Source organism: Varroa jacobsoni, unplaced genomic scaffold (genome assembly GCF_002532875.2).
Source record: "Varroa jacobsoni isolate VJ856 unplaced genomic scaffold, vjacob_1.0 scaffold_1331, whole genome shotgun sequence".
Taxonomy (NCBI): Eukaryota; Metazoa; Arthropoda; class Arachnida; order Mesostigmata; family Varroidae; genus Varroa; species Varroa jacobsoni.
Genome location: NW_019214233.1, coordinates 304,495 through 326,849, shown reverse-complemented (window position 1 = coordinate 326,849; position 22,355 = coordinate 304,495). Strand labels below are relative to the sequence as shown.

The following is a 22,355-nucleotide window of genomic DNA, read 5'->3' as shown; positions in this document are numbered from 1 at the left end:
CGTCTCGTTTTCTCTTACGGAGTTAATAAGGTACTCCAGCTGGTAGTTTTTGTGTAAACCTAAAGGACTTGAGGTGGTTTACGACTGTGGTATGGCTGCAGCCCCTCTTTTCGGCTACTTCCCGAGTTATTTATCGGCCGTCTTCGTTCAAAAGTGCCCTCAAATGATCGTCATCGAACTCCGACAGTCGGCCAATGTGAGGCACCCTCTCTGTCTTGGCTATCTATTCAAAGTCGGCAAACTACGCTTGAGCAGTCCTTTCAATGACAGCGTCGATACCGTACACAAGGCAAATTTCCGGAGCTCCTTTGGCCTTGACAAAATTCATAGCACAGAAGGTTTCGAAAATGCACTTTTTTCTATCTATAAGGTTCATTTTTAAGAAATTCTTTAAGGCTGAAATAGCACTCGCAGCACGATACCGTTACAGCGTAATGATAGAACGGGAATATGGTAAATCGAAGGATATATCAGATATGAGCAACAAATGAAAGGAGGCGGGAGAATGAAGTCTTTCTAGGTATATGTGGTGACTTTCCTTCCGGCCTAATACTTTATTTCGGTCGAGTGGTCGCTATCTATCAGTTATGTCAAAAAAAAAAACAAACACAAACGTTTAGCGTATTTTTCCAAAAAAGAAAAATCGAAAAGAAATGGTACTACACCTCTCACATCAGCATTGACACTTTATTTATATTAATAATAAATGTCAAAAACCGAATTAACTTTATTTTCGAACTAACAGGCAAACCTACGTTACCTTTATAAGAAATGTAACAGAGTATTATACTTCGTAATATATATACATATGAGGAAAATATTTTCTAGGGGTGCACCGTTATAGCTGTCCAGTATGCGAAATACTGCTGTTTTACGACATTATTACGAGATTTGGCCTTTTATGTAAAATCTAACCATAGATATAGTCAGTCATAAAAAAAGCCTTTAAAATTATAAAAACAAGTATAAATACTTATCTAACAAAATCTGAATATATATTTAATTATATTTATTTTTTATCGTATTTAGTCAATTAGATTCTTATTGGACGCCATTACTGCTAAAATTATAAAAATAAGTGCCTTTCAAAACTGATACGTACTATGTAGAATGTGTAAACCAATATGCATGATCCAATGGGGCACGATTTTCATATTTAGTACGATTGTATCACCTGCGATCAGCCAATTCAGAATTCTTCACGTAGCACACCCATGTTCCATGATTATGGTAGCTAACCAGGTAGGTCTTTTACAGAGTTGACCTTTCACAGGTTGGTCTTACGTGAATAATTTAATATAACCTTCGATCCTTTATCGTGTTAACAAGTAAAACTTTTTACTCAATCTCGTGTGCAGCATTTGCCGCAAAAAGACTGCTAGTTGTTATACAAACCCCTTGTGGTTCTCACGTGTGCTAGTCATAATCAAATACGCTAGACATTGCTGTAGCAAACTCGACCGCGTCACCAACGGCGTCGGTTACCTCAGGTCACCTGAACCTCGCTTCTTTGAGCTATCTTTTGCATCGGTTATTACTCGATGCGCCATTGTAGCGTCAACTGCTGAATTGTTTTTCCGAATACGAACGCAACGAATCGATCAAATATAATTCGTAGGGAAAATTGAGTGAGTGAATTATTTGACTGTAAAAATTTAAATTTTACACGCTTTATATACCTCAAACTAGGTACATTTTACCCTGTCCGCCATAGTACACGAGCCTTGTGACTATGACTATCCGGGTTAATTGAAATAGAGATTATTTATGGATCTGGAGGTATGGCCATAGGAGTTTATGCATTTAGCATTTGAAATTCATATGTTTCATCAAGGAAGGGAGTGTTCGACTAGATTAGTTGCTACGGGGTACTGTAGTATCGTTGCCAATTGAGCGAAGGACATTGAGAAAAACCACAGACACGTATTGTGATTTGATCACATTCGATGGTTATAGTTGAAATTTGAACCAGGACCAGCTGCGAGGCATGGAATAGTCTCTCTCTCAGACATGAAATAGAATCTCACTCAGACCATGCCGCTTCTATTTTCCGCGATTATGTTAGGGGTCCGCAGCGATAACAAGCATTTAACCGACTCATGTATTGCATATTGGCGTACCGAAAACTTCAACTATTTTAACAAAAGGATTTGAATAGCTTGTCCTCCTTATTGGGTCATATTAATAAAAATTTTTTGACGATAAATGACTCTGACTGACAAGAATTAATTCATTAGGAGAGGTCGGTTGTTTGCATTTATTAACAAAGTGTTGAAACTGATAGCTATTATCAGGGGAAGTCGAATTTCGACAATTATCACTACATAAGGTTACATTATAGACAAGTGAGCTGCTCTGCCGCTAGTAATGGCCCTTCAATTGTTTCAGGTAGATTTAACGATGAGAACGTTCAAGGCCTTCTCTCGAGATGTCCGACAGTCAGCGTGACTCTATTACCAGGTTATATCATAAACTAGCTTGATTGCGACAACCCAGCTTTTTTACAAACAATTTACACATTGACCGGCCGTATCACTGCCTCCCGCAGGGCATTTATTGACATGACGTGAACCCAGTTCCAGTGTGCACAGCAAAATCATGTAAATACCGTGCGGTGCTGGTATCGCATTTGTGAAAGTCGTGCGATCTATCGGCACCAGTCGATCAACCATTTCACGATGTAACCCAGTATTAGATCAGGTTTACTCTTTATTTACATAGTTGTTCTCATTTGGCTTGAAACATATTAGCTTCTTTTCAAAGCACCTCAGCAAGCACCTTTTACGTACGTTGCACGCACTTCTCAGAAGAGTTCTTACAGAAGACGAGTATAACTTTACTAAAGTGTAGGTAATTTACCTAAAAATTATGGTCGTAATGCTAAGTAAGATAAGCAACTAATTTGCATTTATAATTTCTGGGTCAAGTTATCGGATGTAAATGAAGCTCGTTAACTACATTTTAGAAGTGTGTGGAGAGGATGGAACGGAGCAAAAGAAAAGCAGTTTCTAGCGGAATTAGATAGTCAATAAACAAATTCGCCCGTTTTACATTACCATTTCTACTTTTCTTAGGAATTTTTGTTTTTAAAAATACTGAGATATGCCTATGACATGTCCAACTTCTTCACTTTTGTTGTATGTCGCGTATTATCGCGAACGAAATTCCTATAAATCATGCTTTCCGGTGTAAATGCATTACATTGAATGAATATACTAAACTCTAACATGTTCATACTGTATATCAATTAACTTTACTTACCTTAAGATAGGATAGAGTAGATCTCGGGACTTGGTTCCCGATAACATTTGATTGAATATTAACCCAGTTTGCATATGCATAAGTTTATTTCTCTAATCCTATATGTTAGTCACGAATTTCACGTACCTTATGCTAAAGGTGAGAACCGACACATAATCATCACGCTAGCGTACTTATATATTTGTACACGCTTAACTTGAAACGTATGCATTTCTCGGTGTGCCTATTGGACATTTTTTAGCGGTCGAATTAAAGATCGATCTTCGAAATATGCTGAATGATTGTGCAAGAATCTGTTACGTGAGGTCTCGGCCGTGACTGCCTCCAATGGAGAGAAATTTTCGATTGTAACCATCTCTGTAGATGGAAGCACTTCCTATTAGCTGCTTCACCAGATAAATAATATCTTTACACGTAGCAGAGATCAACCTTGGTCCGTCTGGACAACTGGAGTGCGATACCGGTTCACGCCAGATACGAAGAAACATCTGCAGGTAGATGAAAGCATGTGGCAAAAGCCTGAGCTTTAAGGCGAATAGGCTTGACAAACGACCGTTTGTCCTATTAGGGCCTAATATTTTTTCGTATAACCACCGTTACGTATCACTGATTTCGCTTGTGCACTCAAAGAAGTCGGAAGTGGATTCCATTTGCTTGCAAGAGAAATTACTTCTCAAGCGTTATATCTTATGGCTCGCTGGCAAAAAAGGACTTAGGTCCAATTAGGACTGGATATGATGCTGCTACATTTTTTTCCTATTACCATATTCCTGTACTATATTTGATTAGTACAAATAGCCTGACATTTGCCGGTTCATATTTCGCTCGTCGAAGTTAGCAAGTTAGGTTACAGCTTATTATCCACAGTTCGTTATTAAATACATTAGTTATTAATAACTACTGTTAGTTATTTTCTATAACTGACCGTAGTAATTTAATTGTTTTATACAGCAGAAATTAATAATGAATTAGTTCGATGTCAATACGGCGCATTGAGAATTCTGAGGTGGCTCTTCCAGCCTAGATAAAACAAATCAACTAATTTCTATACCCTATATGGCCAAACTGTGTTTTTAGCAGAAACTAGTGTTTTTATCGAGCTGACGACAATTCAGGCTCTAATAAAACACATGCCTAATCGCATGGTTGTCTGTATCATCATCCGAAAAAGTTGATTTTGTAATCATCTTGTATATTCAAAGGATTTTCAATAGCTAATTTTAAAAAGTGTGTTTTGTCCGTATGCAGGGTATACATTTATATAGAGCGTATATATTTATAGTCACATAGTCCTCTTCTGTAACCGTTTCTCTTTAATAATAATAAACTAATAAGTTTAATAAAATTGTAATGCAGCCCTATAAGGATTCGAAATAAAGACAAATATGAATAGGTGTGATCCTCACTTAATGTACCTCTACGCAAAAAAAGGACACATCTTTAACGATATAATTTATTTGCAATCTTTTTCTGCACGCTCGTGATCATTGTGGTGTTGCAGAGGAATGTCGGCTTGATCGCGCTAGCGGAGTGCCAGTAACTTGCGCGCTGCGGAGCCTGAAAAGTGAAAATCATTGGCCTCCCTCAGCTTTACCGCCCAACTCACGTCACATCTGACTTTTTAGATCTCCGCCATATTTGCTTGATAAGTTGCGCAATCGATCTATACGAGTTTATGGGAAAAAATGTATCATTAGATGCAGGTTTGCGCGCGTGTCAATGGCGATCGTATCACTGTGTTCTTAGCTGTCGTTCTACGCTTGACCTCCATAGTATAGACCGTGTTAGTCTACGAGTCGAGGTCAAAACGCTGCGGCGTTTCTGATCGAGCCTAGATATTAACACGAAAATGATCGCTCGTAAACCTAGTTATTTCATAACTATTCGGCATAGCAGCACAAGTGGCCTTGTGACACGCGTGTATCGGATATAGGCGCGTATTATGTACTTAGGCCGTATCATCAATAAGCAAGCATCATTGATATCTAGTTTCGCCTATAAGCCTCATATATTTTGAGAATGTTTTTTGCCATTGATAGAAAATGCAATTAGCTTGGAGCCAAGAAAATTAAGTGTGCATTTAGTGGCGCAAACAACTTGCCAGGTTCCGGTCAATGCGGTGCTACTATATTATGAAAGCAGCGAAAAATATGCTGAAATAGTGGACTCAATGATTCGTTGATATGGTTAAATAAGCTGCATTAGTATAATATATCTGTAAGGTCGACTAAGAAAAAGGAATAGAAGAGATACTTGGTAAAAAGTCAATTGAATATATCACATGAAGAATATGAACATGGCCTACTTTTAAAGTGGCTATTGGGGGTCAGAATAAGCGATTCGATTGTGTCTTAAGTAAGTGTACTTACTCAGATATAGGTAAGGTTTATTATAAAAAAACAAACGATAAGTTGTAGGCTGAAAAATCCGAAACGTACCTATAAGCGGACCCGCATGCCTCGTTGATCCTGACGCTGGACGCCTATAACAGATAAAAAGGCGCCTATTCAGATAAACAGTGTACTAGTAAACTGCAAACCGTTGATTTGGATTACGTTGAACATACGCGGTGGTCGGATGGCAGTATAACTTGTGCGGACTTGTCTGAAGTGCAACTGTACCCCAGTTTTGAAATATTACCCATATAAGATTGCCATAATAATTATGCAATGATCGCATAAGTGCGCTAATAGTATTACAACAATGTAGAACGAAACCTGTAGTATAGTCATTTATAAGGTTGAAAGCCGAGTCCGGTAGGAGTGTACATGTTTTTAACGTGACGAAACTTCGACTCATTTTTCCGTGAGGAACAGAGATGAAAAACGAAGTGAACCGTTTATGAGTTCTCTCCAAGTATATGCGTCGGTGTCGTGCACGTAGAAACAGCATTGGGTTTATGGGAAGCCTTCAAAGCAGGCTTTGGAAGAAATGACCCAAGTAGTTTCGTATACATGTTTACAATCAGCCGTGCTGCAATGTTTGGACGAACAGCGCTATAGACGCTTCTTAAGCGGTTCTATATAAGTATGTATATATACATATACTCGTTTTATAGGGTTCGGCTACGCACAAGATGTATCAATGATTGCGTCTCTACAATCTCATTTCTAGATTGTCGACGCTCTTCCACTTAATTAACAGCCATATATCAGCGTCGTGCTGCTTAATGACGATGATGGCGAAACGAAATAACCAAATGTAAAGTCTGTATGACCAAGAGTAACGAAATGACTACTGAGAAAAATGCGCTTTTTATTTAACTTACGCGCCGTGGTAGAAGGGTGTCTTGATGTGACCGTAAAGTCTAGCGGGTTCTCACTCTTCGTTGTCGAGTTGCGTAGAACACCGCCTGAGGTAGTGTTGAGCTTTTCCTTCGCGTAATTAACCTCTGTATAGGTTACGGTAGACGAATGGGTCGCGAGCGATAGAGCTACAAGAAAACAGACGAAGCTACTTTCTTAATATCATGTTATTGTTAGGTACACTGCTTGCAAGGATGCTCTTATGTACGCATAATTAGAGCTGGAATAGATATTCTATTTAGGAGGCTATCAGAGTACGTTCAAAGCAAGCGAAACTTGTGTCTTCAGCACATTGGGTTGAATAGCAGGTATTTTTAGGGCGGCGCACCACCTGTAGTGTACTAAAACATTTTTGAGAATGGTTTACTAACAGCAGGAAAATACGGAAAGTAGATACGCGGTAACTTCTTACCAGACACAACAAGCGTTGCAAAGAACAACGTAAGGTGAAGCTTCATTTTGGTCTGAAAGGTCACCAGGTAAATATTCAAAGCAAGTGAAATATGCAATTTAGCTTTGCCTCTAAATTTGTACAGATAGTCAGATTTGCTTATCGTATGTAGCGTGTTCCAATAGAATTTCCCCAAATCTTTGTTTTAAGGCATATAGAACTAGATTTAAAGGAGCCTGTTCTAGGACGTGGTCAGTAAGTCCATCGTTTTATTCTAAGGCTTATATCCCGTTAACGCAGTTTTATTGCTATTTCAACGTAAACGCTATGCGAGGTTACAAAAATTTTCAAAATTGATTTCGAGAGTTAGATTAAAATTTGTAATCCCGGGTTTGTCTACTTGAGCTTGAGTAAACCTACGGTTAATTTACAGATAACGGCGATGTCAGCCATAATATTTGCAGCTCAGTGAGATCATCTTCTATAATCTGTGCATAACCTATGTGACGTTGGGTCAGAGCTGACGGAAGAGATAGTTTACTGATTCTATTTTACTTCACAAAATAAGCATTCAACTGACAGTGATGGGGCCTCGGAACATAGTCATATTGGTAACGATTAAAAAAATAGATTAGGTTGATAAACAACATCTTTCTACAGACAATATTGTATTACCTTTTAGCAAGATGCCAGGCCCGCGCGAATTCGACACTCCTTTGATTGTTCACTATATTCTATGCCCACACTTGCTGAGCAACGTCTACAAGCATCCAACGTTTGCACAACGGATTTCGTCGGATTGATCCCTTTCTACAGAATGGTGGGAAATATCTAGATGGCTATATCGTGGTTTCGTTTAGCAGCACGACAGCTGTTACTATCTATCCTACGCACGTTGGCTCCATTGGCGTGTACTAAACAACTCGGCCAGAGGTAAGCACGGAGAAAATTATTTGTGACCATATCACAAAATACCATCGCATATAATTTGTATAACACACATTACGGAACGTAGCTCATCCCGTCGAGATGCCTGGCTGGCAATATGTCTTTTGTCGTGCGTCATGATTTCAAGCGATCATCGCTACGTTCCATGTGGCGCTTTGTGGGACGCCACCGATGATAAACACCTTAACAATGAGCTAATAACGATTCGGGGCTGACGTCAGTACTTAGGATTTGAGAGCACTTTATCCTTATGTGAAGCGTGTCCCTTGATTAAATGTACGAAATATTCTCCACGTCTTTTACTGGCGCAAGTATAACAGAACTTTAACGAAGCACAAAATTGAATTTTTCAAAGGATAATATAAATTCTCATAGATTATTGCAGAGTATAACATTGTAACTAACAGGTGTATAATTTACCCAGCCACAAAGGTTTTTGTGCTACAATGGGGGACACAGAGCCAGTAGAGAAAAACCGTTAACTCTGTAAAAAACATGTCTAGTAACTTTGCTCCAAAAGAGTTTCATTCATGAAAAACAGTGACTATTGGATTGGGGTAGATATAGCAAGAGACTAAATTCAGGGCCTTATAACAACCTAACAACCGAACGGTTCGTAGAATGACCTTCTCTACATACGAAAAAGTCGCTGATGAATCATGTGAGGGTACTAACCGCACACTGTAGCTAATAGTATAGCGTCTGCCTACCCTGTAAGTACAAAACACTATAAGTATTCTTAAATTGTTCTCTATTATGTATATCAGTTACAAATAATGTACAACGTTCTGTGAGTATATATCAGTTCGTTGGCGTTCTTTGCTCTACCCTTTATCTTGTTCAAATGTACTATTTTTGAATGAACGCGTGTCATCAAATGCGCAGTCTGTATCTTTCTACCATATCCATTGGCTTCTCGCTTTTTTATCGGGCCATCTGCAATCCGTATGTCGTAAACTTCATGATCTTTTCATTTAATTCAAAGAGTGCAGTCGGATGGGGCGGCCTGTCTGTTACCTAGGGTCGTGTTGTTCAGGAAGCCGACTTCGTTCGTTATTTTGAACCATTTTATAACTGCAGCAGTAACGCTGTAGACGAAGCTTTTGCAGACAGTAACTTTTGAAAAAATTTCATACTCTCATCTACATCCTGGTAATATATGAAAATCAGAGGCATGCCCTACCATGTAGAGATCGTATAATTACGATGAGATAATAATAAAGCTGGAAACGCAGAAGAGATAGTTAGCTATGATACTATGAAGAACAACAATCTTAATAACCTCAATATTGAGTTTTCTGTGATTTGAAAATCATCTTTTCAAAACAGCTACTCTAATATGTTCAAGTCATTTGTGTGTACTATTAAAAAAAAAAAAAAAAAAAAAAAAAAAAAGATATTACGCATATTTTCCTTGAGCACAACTTTGTAAAGTACTTCAAAAGGAAAGTTTTATGGTAAAAAAAAAAGGTCAATTAATTGTGCTCTATTAAGAATGCTGAAAGTAGATGAGGTTGAAACAAATCTTACAAAATTGCAAAGCTGATACATTCTATATTGCCACCTAATGTCAATAATAATATACTGATTTTATTTAAATTTTTTACTGTTTCCTAACATTGCAGTATAAATATAGGTCAGAGGAAGACCAGGCGGAAAACTAATTAAATTAAAGCTGCTAAACTAAACTTTGTCAACTATTCTATCAAAGTGCTTTATTTTCTGAATATATTGTAGTACATTTATATCCTATAATCTTGTGTAATAAGTGCTTTGATAGTCGAGAGTAAATTCAGATTGATGTCCGATAGCTTAACGATAGAAAGAAAACAAGACACCAGCTTTAAGATTCATACAACCACCTAAGTAACGTATTGTCCATACCACCGGGTCCAGTATAAACAGCGCATCGTTCTAAAAGCGCTCTTCGTTCGACGACTTATCAGGTTAATGATCTCTCGAAGACCTACCAGGGCCAACTGCTTAGTAGACAATTCTAGCTGTCTAAAAAAACTAACTAAGTAAATGCCTCGATCGATAGATTCAATGATTCGAGAGCTCTTTTTCTCACTTAATATCGCAGGGTTTGCGTTTAACTCAGCCGTATCACATATAAAATAGTAATCTCTCTCTTCCAATAAGGCCTTGATGCCCATCCACATCCAAAATACATGGCATAGATAGCCTAGATTAAATCGAGATATTCATCTAGAAAAAAACTATTAACTTACCTTGAATCGATAAGTAGAATAGTCATATTTGTGAGCCATGTCGCAACATTACATTTGGTTCAGAAGCGGCCAAATTCGAGTAAAATCTCTACTATCATATATATGAGTCAAAGTACCATACAGGTTTCTTTATATTATCATTCGTCTTATACCTCATAAATTGTTTTTTTACTCAAAATTAGTGGAGCATCGTTCCGACAAAAAAATACACATTTAAATAGACAATTTCTAGTAATGATAGTCAGAATTCTCTGTTTGTGATGGCTGAAATACTGAATCGTTGACATTCTATTACTCTGTTCCAATTGTTGGTTACATCCAATCCCAGCCTCATCCAATTACAGAGCCTCTTTACTTGGCTAGAATGATATCGATCTTCCATTAAAATATCTTAGTGATATTACTGCTATAAAATAACTCATTGCTCCATCCTAATGACGTCTTGTAAATTGTAAACAGTGACGTCCTTCAGTAAATTCGTCCGTTACCACTCTTTATATATCCTAAAAACTGAAACAAAAACTGACCTCGACATCAAAATGTTCAGTATCAACCAAAATTGATTTTGCTTTACATAGGCAAGCCTAAGTCAACACGACGCCAGTGTATCGTAGGAGCCTTGGTTAATCTAAACTCTTACTCAGGTACAAACCCAGTCCGTTGTCGCTTCAATAAGTCAGTCTACTGTTTCGTTGAGATGTTTTGGTTAATATGCTTTTTGTAATTTTTTCGAAGTGCATATATTCCGTCACAAAACCCCTACAACCGTTCGTAAGCGGCTGGCATGGTAAAGAAACAAACTTGGTACCGAGATATGCTATTCAAATATATTCATCTAGGTTGTATTGTCTACTACCGCCCACAACTTGGATCCTTAGAATAAGTTTTAATAGAACTTAATTTTCCAAGATACGAATTTTATCAAGCTAATCCAAGTCGCGTAAAATAATGCAAATTAATACAGCTTTGTTCGTTGGAGACTAAAGGAAGGGTATTATAGCAATGATAACCAAGCAAAAGTGGTTCGTACAAACGTCCGACCCATATTAAACAAATACCGAGCCGCTGGTCGAGAAATGGCTTGGCAGGCATTTCCGAGCATCTATAGCAAACAAGGAAACGACCACACTTCTGTTCAGTGATACTCTTAATTCAGGATTGTTTGCAACATCTAGGATATAGTCATCCCAGTGATGGCATCATGTCCGATCTACTGTTCTATGTATGACCTATTTCTTGTTCTCAAAATTTTGCTCCCAGATGTTTTTGTTACTCAGTACTGATTACGGTAAGATATTATTTACCTCTACCGCCGTTTGTGAAATCATAATAACATCTAGTGTGACATACTTGTCTGTCTGCCATATGCCTCAATCAATACCTAAATGTCGAGCGAATCGAACATTCGAACAAATACAACATTATTGTGTATCTTTTATAGTACTTACTAGTAGCTATTGTCTTGAATTCGAACACAAAATATTCACCGCGTTTTTTCGTGCAAAAAACTCAGCCATGCAAATTAAATGCATGGAAATACATCTAATTAATAAAAAAATAGTAACTCTGTAATGCAGTTCAGATCAAGAAAACACAGTCTCAATTGAAACCATAATTTCTAATTGAAAGTCACAGAAACTGTTTGTAGCCATCGTTCGCGCTACACTAATATACAGCCGATTTGTAATAAACGTATAAAGAACTATGCGGGAATTATTTCGGAAAAGTAAACCTGTATCCTAACAGAGTGGTTTTTGTTTGACACCTAAAGTTCCCCCACATGGTCAGCCTCATAATGTTACAAAAGGCTACATTCCCCCATTTAGACAGTGTCACATAATTTCTGCGTTTTTTGGTAACGCCGTGCATTTATTGCTAGTCATTTACTTTATCGTCATTGCAGCTAATTATGCACGTACGCAATAGTTGGTTATTCTTATTTGTCTGATCGGCCTGCTAACTCGATTGTTTCACGAAATACATCTACAGCCACCATTATATATATATATATATATATACATATTAATGTAGTGAATAATAACTTAGAGACTTTAGTAAATCTTCTTGAAGAGGCACTGGTTATCTTTATATTGATCTCTGCAAATTCGCTAAGAAACTAATTTTTTTTACCTTGTTTTTTTCGGACAAAATCAGCAAGTAACTAAGTACCAGAGAAATCTTTTCACTGTAATTAACTTATTATAGCTGACAATTGATAACAATCGTACCTTGTAAATAGATCTAGCTACTCATGTTTAATATTTATCTAAATCTAAAAGGCCTATATTCATCTCAATAGCAATACAGTCTACTAAGTCTAGCCCTGACAATATCATGTTCTGTGTACGGAGTTCGTACCCTAGTAGCACCTTGTAAAAACAATTAACTGTATCTAATTGCTGATAGTGGATATTATTAGCCTTAAGAGGAAGTTTGACGAAAAAGATTATTGGACATTGGGGTAAGTTTCACTCAAGATAAAATTAAAGCAATTTTTATGAAGTCACAACAATTCCAGCAAGCGTACTTGTTTGGCTGCGTACTTTGGCAACATAAACAAAAGTAGTTGCCATATAGGAGCTTTTATGAGAATTTATAAAATTAAAAAAATGAACATATTTAATGTGTGGTAATCTGGTCAATAAGTGCATTTGTTAAATAATAATATGAATAACTAATTCTATGATGTCCGCATAATTCATAAAGTAATCACTATATACGGAGCAAGTTGACTTAATTAGATGTTTTCGTACTACCTTGGACTTGAATCTAAAAATCTAGTGACTGTACGTGTGAGCTAATACAGTGATTTTGGCTCACACGTACAATGGCTAGCTTGCTTGAAACTTGAAATGCGCTCAGTTCATGACTGTAGGGCTTGGGCTCCGTAGCTGGTACTTCCATGAAATATGGTGAAGCTTAATCAACCATCAAAAGTAGCTGAGATGACCATCTCAGCTACTTTTGATGGTTTGTTGCAAGAAGGTATCTAGTGCCATTTCTTTTCATGGCCGCAAAATACATTACGATATTTCAATACGCTCAATAATGTCAGCTCTATTAAACAAATGTCTGTGTATATAATGATTATTGTTGTAAAGGTTGATAATGGGACAAAAATTAAAACTTTGGTAAATTACGACGAACTGTTCACGATGCTATAAGATGTATAAGCGAAACAGGAGAGAACCGTATCGCGTAATCATTTCACGGAACATGTGTCGATTAATCCAATGAACTTTAGCCAATAAATGTCTGACAATTTTGTTCCTTTCCGTTTAGGCGTCGTTGAAAATATCTAAAGCATGTATAGTTTAGAGCCCTACCTCGAGTGGTAAAAACAACAAAAAAAAAAACATTGAAAATAGCTATCACCGCTTGTTGTGTCGGTGGAATCAACAAAGTTATCAATGTACGTCTATAATCCAGATGGATTCTTTGAGGAAGGTTAATTCTTTGAAAAGAGGATGCTTACCTCGCTATGTGCTACCTCGCTAGAATGCCGCGCGATACGCTCGGCGCATCTGATTACAGCAGCGGTATTTCGGTATGGATTGACCGTTATGGAGCGAAACAGCCGGCCGTTTTGAATTCGCTGGGAGATATATGGGAAATAAGTCTAAACGTTCTTTACCCGCCTGGCAACTGGTACTCGTAACAGCTTGTCACAACTTTCCTACATGCTGATATCAAACGTTGAATTTACATTTAGAACATGCAATATATAAATGAAGCCCCTTTCTGTCAAAGTATGCTGCCATAAAAGTGCCGTGGATCAAAAAAATATCCTAACAAGATACACACTCACTGAAATATTGATCGTCTGTAGTAGTTCCATATATATGAAACAGGTATATGAAGCAGATATATATCCTGCCTAATGTTAGGCAGGAAATGCCCCTTGATAACTGCATGAAATAGATATATACTTAAGTTGATTGATGAGAAAAAAAAAAGCTAAAACTTAGGAGCGGAAACCTAACAGGAGCAGTCGTACGATAATACTGTTAAGCACGACGTCCTGACATTGAGATCATTTTTTTTTTAACCTAAAAACCGTATCCTGTCTATGATATTATTGTCCGTTTAGAAAAATCTTTGTGAAATATATTGTTTGTCGGCCATAACTGCTAACTTCAATAATAATCATTAGCAGTAGTATCTTATTATACCTATGCTAGTTCAGCTTTGTAGTCATGATAGTAAGCCAATATGGTCGTGTTAAAAATGGTTTGTTTTTATTCGAGTTTAGTTTATGAAAACCAGGATCTTTACATTTGATTTACATACAAGAGTAATTGATTATGTGACGGGTTGACAATTGATAATGGCTATCATTGTATTGAACAGCTCCAATGTAATTATTACTTCTATTTCTGACCAATGTATTATACTTATTAACTGTGGAGTGCAATGTTACGGTAAGGCATTGATGGCAGAGCGGCAAATAATTTCTTATTCCGATCCCGCAGTGGCGTCCTGCTGCCACACAAATAGTTTTAAATAGGAAGTAGTTTTTTTTTTTTTTAGATTTAACGGCACTGTGTTTAGGCCCATGATATTTAGCTTGCTGTGGAAAACGCGCTGAAAAATATTAATTGTTACTTCGACGAAGTTTGGTCACCATTATCACCGGGCCAGTTCTTGTCATACAGAGCGTTGTTTTGTTGTCCTAAATACCTATTCAGATCTCTCATTTTCTTAACTATAATTAGTCACTCGGGACTAGTTGTCGAGATAAACTTCCATCGCGCAAGCAAGTCGGAGCAGATAGGGGACGGATGCACAGATCTTTTTATGTACATCTCATCGAACGCTCTTAAGGTACAATCGGAAGCTATTCAATTATGTACTCGCTGCTAGCAAGTACGAACGTTGAAGTTATATGTGAGATAGTGAAGCAGAAAAATTATCCGCTCATCGATTCAAAGCATAAATAAGGTGCTTCGTAATCTACTAAGGCATATTTTACACATACAGAAAAAGTCTCGCGCAGCCTTTCCGCTTTGAAAAAACAATTAGAGCAATAGGTGTACCTAACCTGCCTAACTTCAGAATCAGATAGGCACGCAAAACGCAATACAAAAGCGTGGAGTAGGTCTATTCGCATCTTCGAATGCTCTGAGCTCGGGTCTGTGAAGAGCAGATGTACTGCAACCCGTGCTGTGGGTAGATTCTAAAAGGGGGCCTTCGATCGATACCTTTTTTGGTTTGGTAGTCAGCAACGAGTCACGCAGGGACAATAGCTGGAACATGCTACATAAGTCCGCAAGAGGAATTGATGAGTTGGCACTTCAGTAATACTGGCACGGACTACACATTATATATATGTGCATGGACCGTTTTGATCAGGTTGAAAACAAACGTCCACTGTATGTGGCGCACATATTCTATGAAGCACGGACAGAAACAAAGTTTTGAGGAAAAGTTGTTAAAGCTTCGAAGAATTATAGTCGAATGGAATAGACACTAAGCGCGTGGCAGATTGGATATATGATCCAATGTACTGAACTGGTTCCTGTCTGCGCTTTCTTTTTGCGGAACATACCCGAATTTCAACATGTGTTTGCCAAAGGCATCTGCGCTATTTTTAAGCGACAAGAAGGATCTGTGAAGTGAAATGTGATTGGTTCTTGCAACATTTTAATAAGGTTTGAAAAAGCGAAGCTAGTGCATAACGGTGTATCATAGGTAATCTTGAAATAATGCATTAATAACCGGGTCGATGATCACAGGAAAAAGGTCGGCATTCAAGGATGGATTCGGGAGAGACACAGGATGTGTACGCGACCTATCGAAAATTATCTTATAGAAACGAGTAACTACTTACTATATGAAGTGGAAGACGATGCTCACAAGCTAAATATATATAAATATCCTAAGAGAAAAACAAGAAAAGATGTTTTAAGTGTTCATTCTATTAAACATGTATTATATAAGTGTTCCCTTTAATTCCAGAAATATATTTTAAAGCTCCTTAAATTTTAATTAGTGTCCGAAATGCGACACGGAGGCGGGGGGCACTAAAGAGCCGGCATGTTATGTGTTAGTGTTCTTTTTGAAAAATTTAACTAATTCAAGTATAATGAACTTCCATTAAAGTAAAAAAAAAGATATATCGTTATTAGCAAGTAAGACCTTTATTAGCTTAAGTATCCTGCCAAATAATGGCAATAACAATATGAATAGCCTCAAAGTGCTGGTCGTTTTCGTTATTTTTACCGGGTGTAGACTGCTATGAAACGGATACGTTTTTAGAGAAGCAGCCAGATTTTACCATCTGATTTATAGTCCGACCATAGATCTCATTCAAAGATGCAGTTAAGTAAAGAAGGCTTTACCTTTGAAAATGATAGCATACATACAAATTGAATCGGAGTGAAATGTCCGTTGGATCACAGTTGTGCGTTACCCGTTAAACTTTAACGGCAGTGAAGCCAGCCTGAACAGCAAGTATGGAGTGCAATAATCATAGTTCTATGAGCGAATAGATATGTTATATTTATGTACTTGTTATATGATGATTTGGAGCTCATTCACGTAAAAGTATCAACACAAATTTTGAACAGACACAGTCCTGTAACAGATCCAGAAACATCCACAAAAACCTAAATGTGTGTATGCTCAACTAGTTTTTTTCAGGTAAAAGATATATATATATATATACCAGACAGCCCAGGGATCACTATGATGGTAGGCAAATATTTGACGGCCTCTAGAGGTCACTTTGTCTACTGCCTATCGAAAAAAAAGGCAGACAAGGATATCTATGAGGATTACAAGTGTCAATTGTGCTCGACGGATCGGTCTTCGTGCGGAGTTGACGACGGTATTTCGGCCTTTTATATTAACATTCAAACTAGCGATAAGCGTTACTTCGAAACGGCTAAGCTTCGCTCACCACAAAGCAATTAGTGCTAGTTATTTTATAGTCAGTCGTCTACATTGTTATTGTTCTGAAGTATTTTAAGACGCCCAATCTGTCGTTTGCCATGTGTGTCCCTTACTTCTTCTCATTATCTTATTTCGGTAACGTACGAGGTAACAGTTGCTGCCGCTGATGTGCTACGCCTATCTTTGACCAACGTCTAGGGTCCGCATTGCCGTGGGAAATCACCTCAGCCAATCAGAGAGCTAACGAACGCAATCGTCCAGGCATCGATCATGACCGTATGAATACGACCACAAGCATGCTGTTTAAACAAAAAGATAGAGCCGAGGTCAAGAAGTATTGAGCGGCTGCTAATTTATTAGCCCCACGCTTTCGCATTTCGGAACAGTGATTATTTATTGTTATTAAGCGCTGGGTGTTGGAGACACCTTTCAACCAGGGCGTGGGGGGAGTATATATATGTATCGTTATTCTGCAATTTTATCCTACACAGTTTAATGTAGGTATCAACGATAGAGCAACAACCGATCAGCATTTTAAGATAGGCGCTTAGAAATAACTGGTTCTTCCGTTCCATCCTTTTTCAACGGCAAAGTGTTTGTATAAGGAGATCGGTGCTAAGGTAGCACCACTGCCATGTAGCAACATAATACCAGATTCATAGTAATGCATTTTTGGTGTTATCATAATATTGGAAGTCTCCTACAGCAAAAACTTTAGTTACAATTATTCCACTTTACGAAGAGCAAACCACGAATCGTAAGCAATAAGGCGGAATCAGCTAATTCATCGCCTCTAGTCGCGCTACGTGTGTCGGGGTTCTTAACGATGCTGACAGCGACATGAACAGTCCCACTTCTTGTTGCTACCCTGGCAGTAGGGAGCCTCGGCCAAGAGGGCGGAAGTGGAGATGAGGGGAACGGAAGAGGCGGAGGCTGTGGATATTATCATCCGCGCGGTGAGCACTAGGATTATCATGTGTACATTCAGCACCCACATGGACATTATGGACATACATAACCGCGGCAGGCAATACACGGCGCGCTACGTACCACATCACGAGCATTACGGCATTAACGGCACCGGGAAGGGGACGGGTGATGATAATGGGGATTTAAATTGGAGGCGGGGGGCTTCGGAGACAAAAGGGGCGGAAGAGGTAGCGGGGGTGTTGGTGGAGGATTCTAGGAGAGTAGAAACAGCATGAGCAGCGAATGTATCAAGAGCGGGAACGATACATATAAAAGCGTTCACGTGGGCATGTGTCACGCTTTTGCCGTAGAAGAAATACGACGGAACAACGGTGACTGCAGTAGGCAATAATGTTAGAATGAATAGTGACGATATGTCATGCTCGTGTAGAGCGCACTGTACATGGACAATACTTCAGAATTAAATAGTTTAGGGTGATTTCTGCAGTTTGTGTTGTCGATTTAACATGGCGACCTATATGGGATGAGAAAGTTAAATGATTTGAACTTGCCAGAGGTACATAGACATGGTACAGTGATCGTGCACGGTTTATATTTCGCTTTAGAAAATAAGAATCGAACTATACTATACAATTCTAGGCGTAGAAATACCTAGCACTCAGAATCGATAACATGTGATTGAACTGAAGAACTGCTTGGGCCTGGTACCAATCTTATTGTTCGAGCACTTCTTTGCTTAAAACCACGACATGTTTAAACAGAAAAATAGTCCGTGGCTATAATACGGGTTACCGCAGCGTTCGTCGCAATTACAAGCTACATTCGAAAAAATCCAAATACAAGTAACTGGTAAAACATATTGGCGCGTTTAGAAGCAAAAAGGCATCTTAATAGTAAACATAACGAAAGTTTCCTTGTAAGCGATACAAATAAACCAATCCATAATCAATGTTGAATATAACAGCTAATACAGTAGCGTCAATGAAAATTTACTCTCATAATTAGATTGTCCTATTTCTACTCTATTTATAAAATCAATGCTAGTTTATTTTTGTTATTACATATTTTTCAAATAATTAGTTGCACGAGAGATCACCCTGGCATCAGCTCTTATATTTAAATAAGTCAGTTAAACTGGATCATCGATGAGTCAGTCACCTTCGAGGTTTCTTGGCTAGCTGGAGCTTCCCCCTGTAGATCGGTAAGCAACGACGACATCACCACTACGGTACCTTAAGGACGCGTCTGCAATCCACGACGGGTCCTTGATGCCAGCTTACTATAATATTATGCGCATATAACACTGTCACATTCTCTCCTTTACAGTTCGTACTACGACAGGCTATGCAGTAATTTTGTAAAAACCAATTTGCTGCTAGCCTATTTAGCGTCGCCATGTGGTAATAAGTGATGATTTTTCATAAAATTGGCCATCATAACAATGAACACGTATCTGTTGTCCAACTATCGCTTTCATAAACTCTTTATGCTATAACGGCACGCGTGTACTTCGTAGAGTGTTTAATTGAGAAATATATATGTGTATATCTTACTAACGATATGTTTTTCGTCGGCTACAGCGTCGTTGACTAAAATTACAACGTTGTCAATGTGCAACCTTGTCAGTCCTTTGCAGCCTCTACTTCGCATTGGAAAATGCAACTTTCCATACTTTGAGAAGCTATCTGATTATTCTGTAGATATTATCGTATACCGTAGATGACGTAGTCATCTGCTTTTGAATCGACCGTGACAATGACTCGAGTATGTGTTATAGCGCTCGTAGACTATTTCAAGGTAACTCTGTGCCTAACACGCCCCTTTAACCGCAGTTTCCATATGCCAAAACATTTACAATGAAAAGGCGTAAAATTCATGCTCTGGTTCGCGTACATCTCTAAAAATTGGAAAAGAGACAAAAAAAGAATTTTTCTCGATGAGTTCTACCTAAATTTCACATAAAGCATACTATGCCTATTGAATTACGTCCGATTAAACACCATTTGTTAAAAATCACGCCGACTCAGATCACATACTTAAATGAGAAAGGCTATAACATAAGTATGATAAGCTAAAATATCTTCGCTTGAAACCACCCTTTCTGATCAGTCTTAGTTGTAATGGACAATATAGATTCGCTTAATTCCGTTGATGCGTAAAGTCCAAGTTATGACATCCTGCAATACCTTTGATATACCTATCGTTTTATACCGAAGAAAAAAGTTCACTCTAACTTCTACATATGGAAACTCATATTAAAACACAAACCAGACATTAGATCCGATGTCATTCAGATATTGAAACACATATATATGATATAACTTCTTTTTAAGAGTGTGGATAAATAGCCAACTTAAAACGGTATCTTGTGAACTTAGCCTCAAATTCCTAAACTGGTCAAGACGTAAAACGTAATGATGAGGATGAGTCGTACTCCGACATATGTCAGCATGTCACCGTCAAAGCATAACTTCTAGTACAACAATGTGTCTACGCCCGTTTCTAAGTCCGGACCACCTCACGTGTCCTTAAGCTCACTAGGCAAATACGTTATCGTGTGAGCACTGGGTATAAACTAAACGAACATAAATAAATATTTATGTTCGTTCGCTGCTCCTGGGCAAATGCTAAGTCCAACTCGGAAGTCTGAGTACAGATCTTAACGAGTCAAGCTCGTAATCGTATAGATATTTTCAATGATTTTGCTAAAATTCTTTCAAAATAATCTAAAGAAACTAATTCATATTAATGAAAGATATATTATTATTATTATAGAGTTTGTCATTTGTTGTGTTTCAGCAAAGGGTGGATGTATGTGAACTGAGATGGTATGAATCCATATTTCCATACATCGCTATCGCTTAGTGCGAGTAGAGATCGAAATGAAAGAGAACCTTTTCATTAAGTTGCTTAGTAATTCGCTACTCCAATCGCAAATATCTGATTTACATAAACTGTGTAGCTTCGTAAAAACTGGGTCACCACTGAATCTTAGTTGCCGGTTGCCTTATTATTACATAATATAGATAGGCAATACCGCTATGTCTCGAATTTTACCTCCGGTGCCGCCGTTAGGCTGGCTACCAGGACGAAACGAAGTGTGTCTATTTGAACCTAGACCGGAACGTGCCCTTAATAGGCCATATAGATAATACCTAGTAGCGCGCAACTGCGCCCACTGCCACTCAGGTCTAGATATTTAGGTACAAAATAATATTATTTGAGTTATGATATAACTGTATAAATTACACAAAATAGAAGTTGGGCGAATTAACAGACTTTTCCGCTATAATGGAAAATATTTTACGCAACAGATCGAATAAATATGTGTATTGGGAGCGCGTTGACCGAACGAGCTTGTAAAACAGATAAATCCATTGTTTGAAGATAATTATCGGAACTCACTAAACGTCTTCGACAACAAATAGAGGTAAAGGATTTACGTTTTATGAATTGTTTCTTAAGCAGAGACGGCATTTATCGCAACGGATGACAATGTATGAAAGTTCATTTAGGAATAAGTATAGTTTACCTAAAAACTGATTCTTTGTTACTAACAGGGCAACGTGTGAATGTTCATAAGTAAAGCGCATCAATATGTATGGAACTTGAAAAAATACTCTAGTCGTATGTCAGTTATTGACTGTACATTAAGGTCAATGACTTCTGATATCCGGTGTGAAGTAACACGCGCTGCTGAAGCAGAGGCTGAAATCTTTAAATCAATATTAATGAAAACGGGTTGCACCATCCTGGAGTAAGCATGGGCACACGACTGAAAAACTACATTAATGATTTCTCATTTCGTTCTACGACTGACACATGTTTCATAGCATATTTTCACTTTGTGAACGATGTACTATCGACTGGTACATCAAAGCTCGTACATGGAGCTCATTACACCTCGTTTGACCTGAAGACCTCTCAATTGTGGATCTCATTCTGGCTGAATACATAATGTTAATTACAAATAAACACAAACGTGAACGGAAGCATGCTTTCATTCTTGTACCATCCGTTTATCCAAATTTGATGTGAAATCATAAAAAACCCATGAACAAACATGCCCATGCGAACATAGATTCATAACGCTGCCATTGCTTTTTCTATTAAGCGACTATATGGTCTTTTTTTTTTTTCGTAAAAACATCACCTCTAACAATTTATAGGCGTAACTTCAACTTGAGTCTACAAGATAACTCTGACAGAATTTGATAGCCTATTTTGTTTCGCACATTAGTGAAATAGTCTTCCAGTTAAGGTAGAGGAGCTTTCTATTGGAAAAAGAAGATTTTAGTAAGCGATAAATAGGTGTGTTAATACTTATCCATGTGTACAAAAATTAAACAGAACGCCATTAGTAATACTCACACAAGGATTTTGAAGTTGCGTAAA

At 37.9% G+C, this 22,355-nt stretch overlaps 1 long non-coding RNA gene across 1 annotated transcript; it reads right to left on the bottom strand.

Annotated features, from left to right (window-relative positions):
* Positions 1-4,700: 4,700 nt before the first annotated feature.
* LOC111268929 (uncharacterized) lies at positions 4,701-8,044 on the bottom strand. The gene is made up of 5 exons (XR_002685468.2): positions 7,633-8,044; positions 6,979-7,030; positions 6,530-6,694; positions 5,700-5,743; positions 4,701-4,818 (listed from the first exon to the last, which is right to left on the bottom strand). It is a non-coding gene; the product is annotated as an uncharacterized LOC111268929 (long non-coding RNA).
* Between the last annotated feature and the right edge of the window lie 14,311 nt (positions 8,045-22,355).